The 6,676-nt window shown below is 37.5% G+C and overlaps 1 long non-coding RNA gene across 1 annotated transcript; it reads left to right on the plus strand.

The window, feature by feature from the left end:
• Nucleotides 1-722: 722 nt before the first annotated feature.
• On the plus strand, nt 723-5,798 carry LOC123048794 (uncharacterized). Its single transcript, XR_006423379.1, has 2 exons — nt 723-5,414; nt 5,505-5,798. It is a non-coding gene; the product is annotated as an uncharacterized lncRNA (long non-coding RNA).
• Nucleotides 5,799-6,676: the final 878 nt, after the last annotated feature.

Raw genomic sequence — 6,676 nt, forward strand, 5'->3', positions numbered from 1 at the left:
GTCAGTATCATGCATGAATGAGTTCTGAAGAGAGAATTTTATTGCTTTTTCTTGTCGATTTTACTTGACAATTCAAAATCAATAAAGCGGAAGGAAGTTAGCAAGGCAGCGGACAAAGGTGCTCCTTCCGAACGGAGGGCCTCTACAGTTTCTACTCCTCCACACCCCCAAGATGATTTCCAAGACAACACATGCATAAACATTCAACAAGCTGTGTTTATGATGAGCATGTCTCCCCTAGTGCAGCATCACCGGTGCTCCCTCTAACTTGGCACTATTATATGTGGTTGCATGTTATGTGTGATGTCTAGCTTGTATTGCTTCTAATTTTGTTGAATTCCATCTGCTTACTTTACACATTATACTTGAATAAGACATGTGTTCCTGTTTCTAGAAAATACAATATCTGTCTATCACACCATGTTCTTACATCAAATTACTACTGTTGTGTAACCTGCAACAATCACTTATCATAAGACACGTTTGACTTTGGAGTGTGATATAGGTTACATCTCACATTCTTTTCTAGCTTGTCTATCTATACCTATACTAATTTCAGACTCCCATGAAATTACCACATTAATTAGAAATTAAGAGCCGTTTATCCGGTGGGACCAAATTATAACGGTGGTGATTAATCCATGCAATCCTGAGCCAATTCCCATAGTAATAAAAAAATTACACAAATCATCCACGGTATCAAATTAGCCCGTCTTCCTCCTCCGCCTCAAAATTCCTACGCCGCCTCTCCATGCCCTACAGCCTCCCGTCCCAGATCTCAATGTTCCATCCCTGCTACAATCCAATCTCTGTGTGTTCTTTTTATTTGGAAAAGGTTGCATTGCAAGAGCATCCGAGAGGTGGAGAAGGGGAGCAAGGGGTGGAGGTGGTTGGATCGGGGTTGCTGGTGCTGCGGTACCATGGCAGGGGTTGGGGAGGCGCCGTTGGGCAGCCGACAAAGCTTGAGAAGCTCCATGGTGCGAGGGCCGCGGTGGGGTGAGCAGATGGGCAGCCGGCGAGGCGCACGGGAGGCAGCAATGCCTTGGACGGCTGCAGAGGAGATAGGCCATGAGGGAGGAGGAGCTGAGGCAGAACAGCAGTGTGCCATGGCACGGCGGCATGCTACCTTGGTGGAAGTCGGCCGCTGCAGTGCTTGGGCCTGCCCTTCTCCACCTTGGCTGTAAAGTCTCACCAAGAAAAAGAATTGCTACTGTACATTTTTTCACATCACAGCTCTTACCAGATTATGAATTATAGGATGTGAAGGAGAACCAGCCAGCTGAGATAATCTGCATGACATCTGATGCCAACTTGCAGCGCTGTGTAAATATAGAAATCAACCACTGTCAGCCAAATTTGTTTGATGTTTATATAAACTTTATATGGAAAGGATTTGGAGATTGCATGTTTTTCTTTGAATATGTGCCAACTCTCAGATTATCTGCATTTTGACAAACAATTCTTCTATCCAGGATTAAGAATCATATCTTATAGAGTGTACAATATTTTCTTGGTAGATTTGTAAGATTTAAGTATTGTTGGTTGTGCAAAAAAAATAGCTTCATGTATGTATTATGGAGTTACACATGTTTCTGTGTCTGGTTTCTTTGTTGTATTGGGAACAGATCTAGATAGATGATATTTTTAATACAAAACATCCATATTAGTTTTTTTGCATCTGTGTAACCATGGAATCCATAATATCATTGTTTGTTTTTAATAACATGTGTGATCCTTCCTTTGCAGTTACAATGTCCAGATATCATAGTTGCCACCTATAGAAAATATGCTAAAGAAGTTTTAGATACACTTTCAGAGTGCCCTCACAGTGAATTTCATGCTTATTGTAGTGGGTTTTGCATAATGATAAATCTGCTCTAAAAAATAGTTGATTTATGTTGTCCCATTATGCGCAGCATAATATTTATGCATGCCTCTAGAGCTACACTTATAGAAAATATGCTAAAGAATTTTTAGATACACTTCCAGAGTGCCATCACAGTGAATTTCATGCTTATTGTAGTGGGTTTTGCATAATGATAAATCTGCTCTAAAAATAGTTGATTTATGTTGTCCCATTATGCGCAGCATAATATTTACGCATGCCTCTAGAGCTACTTCATCGAACAGTAATCTGCGGTCTTCACTAGCATAGAACAAGAAATTCTCTGATGAAGCTTACACAATAGCATAACATTATATGTAGATGAAAAGTTTGATTTAAAATGGCTTTAGCCACTGCCAATTCCAATATGGTCACTTAAGTTGCTTCTGGCGTTGAAAGTTTGACATGAGTCCTATCTTCTACAGGTAAGGAATTGATTTGCCTCTTGATAGGTTTCTATCTCTTTGGGTTTATCTTTCCGTTGCAACAAAATTGCATTATTATTTTCTACAAATCAAAGTTGAAATCTGTGGTTTCTCTATGCTGGTAAAAATAAAGCAGTGTTATTGATATTCCCCATCTCTTTTTGTAATGCAATGTGCATATTATCTTCACTGATTTAAGCAATTTCAGTAAGACTCCTCTATCTTCAAACCAGTCCATGGTTTTCCTCGGCGTGACAAACTATAATTGGATCAGTGTTTCAAAAGACATGGCATGGGCTTGAAGGATACCGTGGAGTCGGAGGGCTTGGCAAGGGGAGGTTCCCAGGGCTATGAACTAGCAATTAATTTGTATTTTCTTTATTATTATATTTTTCGTTCATCCTAAATTCCACTCCCTCAGATCCATATTAATTGGTTGTACTGAGTCGGAATGGTGATACACTTATCCGACGGTACATGGTACTTCTTTATAAACAAGGTACAAACTGTAAGAAAGCTCATAGAAAATTTTAAACTTATTAGTTAGTGATATCGTAATACCTGACAAAGAGGTTGCTGAGCTCAGCCATGGGTGGCACTGCTCAGTCTCTATTTTTTAGTAGTGAAGCTACCACTATTTTTTGTTTTTAGTTTGAAAACTCCAAATTCCCCAGAACGTATTTTATTTATTATTATATTTTTTGTTTGTGCTAAATACTGCTCCCTCCGATCCAACATAAGTGCCATAGTTTTAGTACTTGATTCATGTTTCTTTCTTTCCACTATTTGTAATATGAAGCAAACACCTGACGTGTTTATGTTGCTTGAATATTTCAGACCGAGATAGAAGTAAAATCAAGTGTGGTTCACAGTACTTCTGGATGGTTGCAGCTAAAATGATAGCTTGACTGTGTAGACTACTTCAAGAATTTTTGACTGCCCAATGTTGTTTATAAACAATAGAGGCTCAGTGGCCTATACACAACTCTTTTAGGTTGTTCCCGCAAAAAAAACTCTTTTCAGGTTGTTCAACCTCGCCTAATCTAATAGAATCTTTTTGAATTATGTTTTGGCCAAAATTACTATATAGGAGTATGGTTTATCTTTGCCTCTTTCATACACATTCCTTCTGCATGAGAATTGAGGAGGTCAAATACTGACATAAATCGGAATGGTGACATGCTATTTCTTTACAAACAGGGTACAAACGGTAAGAAAGCTCTCACAAATTGTTAAACTTATTAGTCCGTGATAACTTAATACCTAACAAAGAGGTTGTTGAGCTCAGTCTTAAAAATAGAAAGAGCTATGGGTGGTACTGCCCAGTCTCTATTTTGTTTTCAGTAGTGGACTACCACTATTTGTTCTTTTCAGTGTGGAAACTCTAATTTTTTCCCCAATACATATTTTCTTTATTATTATATTTTTATTTTGTCCTAAATACTACTTGATTCATATTTCTTGCTTTCCATTGTTTGTAATATGAACCAAAATCGTCATGTGTTTATGTTGTTTGAATATTTCAGACTGGGTAAGAAGCAAAACTACATGCCGTTCATAGTAATTCTAGATGGTCACAGCTAAAATGATAGCTTGGCTGTGTAGACTACTTCAAGAATCTGTCTGACCGCCATTGTTGTTTATAAACTATAGAGGCTCACTGGCCTATACACAACTCTTTCAGGTTGTTGAGCCTCGCCTAATCTAATAGAATATTTTTATATAATGTTTTGGCCAGAATTACTATATAGGAGTATGATTACAGAGGCTCAGTGTCCTATACACAACTCCTTCAGGTTGTTCCCGCAAAAAAAACTCTTTTCAGGTTGTTGAACCTCGCCTAATCTAATAGAATCTTTTTGAATTATGTTTTGGCCAAAATTACTATATAGGAGTATGATTTATCTTTGCCTCTTTTGTACACATTCCTTCTGCATGAGAATGGAGGAGGTCAAATACTGACATAAATCGGAATGGTGACATGCTACTTCTTTACAAGCAGGGTACAAACGGTAAGAAAGCTCTTAGAAATTGTTAAACTTATTAGCCCGTGATAACTTAATACCTGACAAAGAGGTTGCTGAGCTCAGTCTTAAAAATAGAAAGAGCTAGGGTGGTAGTGCCCAGTCTCTATTTTGTTTTCAGTAGTGAAGCTACCACTATTTGTTGTTTTAAGTGTGGAAACTCTATTTTTTTCCCAACACATATTTTATTTATTATTATATTTTTATTTTGTCCCAAATACTACTTGATTCATATTTCTTGCTTTCCAATGTTTGTAATATGAACCAAAATCGTCACGTGTTTATGTTGCTTGAATATTTCAGACCGGGTTAGAAGCAAAGCTACATGTCATTCATAGTAATTCTAGATGGTCACAGCTAAAATGATAGCTTGGCTGTGTAGACTACTTCAAGAATCTCTCTGACCGCCACTGTTGTTTATAAACTACAGAGGCTCACTGCCCTATACACAACTCTTTCAGGTTGTTGAGCCTCGCCTAATCTAATAGAATCTTTTTATATAATGTTTTGGCCAGAATTACTATATAGGAGTATGATTTATCTTTGTATCTTTCTTACGCATTCCTTCTGCATGAGAATTGAAAAGGTGAAACATGGTACTTCTTTACAAACAGGGTACAAACTGCGAGAAAGCTCTTAGAAATTGGTAAACTTATTAGTCCGTGATATTGTAATACCTGACAAAGAGGTTGTTGAGCTTCTTAAAAATGGAAAAGAGCCATGGGTGGTACTGCCCAGTCTCTGTTTCGTGTTTAGTAGTGAAGCTACCACTACTATTTTACGTTTTCAGTGTCAAAAATCCAATTTTTTCACATTGTTAGCCAGATCCTTGAACTATTTTGATGAACCTTTAGTTTCTATTTTGTACGCTCATGCAGATTTTTGCTGGGTACAGTTGCATCACAATATACGCTGGGTATAGTTGTATCACAATATGGTTACCTGTTGATAATGCTACTGCAGAAAATATGTGAACGCCATCCCAGGACAGAGAAGAGGCGCTATGGACTAGGGATTACATGCTGGCTACCACCGAGGCACCGAATGGAAATATGAGACATGGATTGACACGAACACAAGGTATTACAAATTCCGTACTCCCATATAATATTGAAAAGGATGAGTTAGCCTTTCCTTCATGAGCTTATTTTCTTTATGGTTCATGTACAGATAAAGAAGAAACAAAAATAAACATTATAAACCAGATGATGAGAACAATGGTTTCACTCAGTGCTGCATGCTTAGCTGATGGAACATACTCCTGTTATATAGCAGGCTAAGTGATGTTATAGAGTACACATGGAAAGTGACTTGATGGAAGTCAACAACATGGTAAGAGGGTGATTGGATTTTGTGTTCTTTTGTAGAGTTCATTTATATGTTCATTTCAAATCAGTTAGCAATGACATTCAACGTGGAAAGGAAGGAGAAAAACTTATGATTTCCAAGTATATATGATTTCCATGATTTGTGTTACTTTTTTTTGGCTTTAATGGGTCCTACGATTGTGCATTGGGAAAAACTATTTCAATCTTAGTGGCAACAAGTTCCAACATGTATAAGTATTATGTGCTAATAACACACAAAAGTCCTCAAGTATATCATCCATCATGTCACTAACTTCATGTCCATGGCATGCCCATGCTGCTGCATGTTGTTAGAACATTTAACTCCTTCCATGACTACCTTAACTCCTGAAGCTATGGCCTTCTCTGTTGCCAGTTTTGTAGAGTATGATCTTTTTCGTGAGTGAGGCGTTTTGGCTCTCAGGAGCATCTGCACCTGTGCTGAATAAAAAAATCAAAATAAATACTAGAAAAATTCAAAAAAATCCATTTTTTTGGCATGGTAGATAATTTGGTGAGTGATGTCCGGTCCAAATTTCAAATCATTTGGACATTTGAGTAGCTTTCGGCAAAAAAGATAAATTTGGGTTATGTTAAATAGTGTACTGTTCGTATACTGTTCTGACCCAATTTGTCTTTTTTCTGAGGGCTACTCAAATGTCCAAATGCTCTAAAATTTGGAGCGCACCTCACGCACAAAATTATCTACCATGCACAAAAAATTTGGATTTTTTTTTGAATTTTATTGATTTTTTATGAATTATTTCTTGACCGGGTGCAGATGAGCCCGGGCTTAGAATTGGATATTTGCTTTTTCACCCTTTTATGAAGTTGGCTATTTTATCCTTGAGCTTAGTTTTATTTGGGAGAGAGAGGGGAAGAAAGGTTGATGACCCACCATCCAACAGCTAACCCTATCAAACTTGGAAATGATAATATTAAGCATTCTGGTGCAAGTTAGAAGTACGATAAACCAACAACATCGTTTATTAATTT

Source organism: Triticum aestivum, chromosome 1A (assembly GCF_018294505.1).
Source record: "Triticum aestivum cultivar Chinese Spring chromosome 1A, IWGSC CS RefSeq v2.1, whole genome shotgun sequence".
NCBI classification, from domain to species: domain Eukaryota; kingdom Viridiplantae; phylum Streptophyta; class Magnoliopsida; order Poales; family Poaceae; genus Triticum; species Triticum aestivum.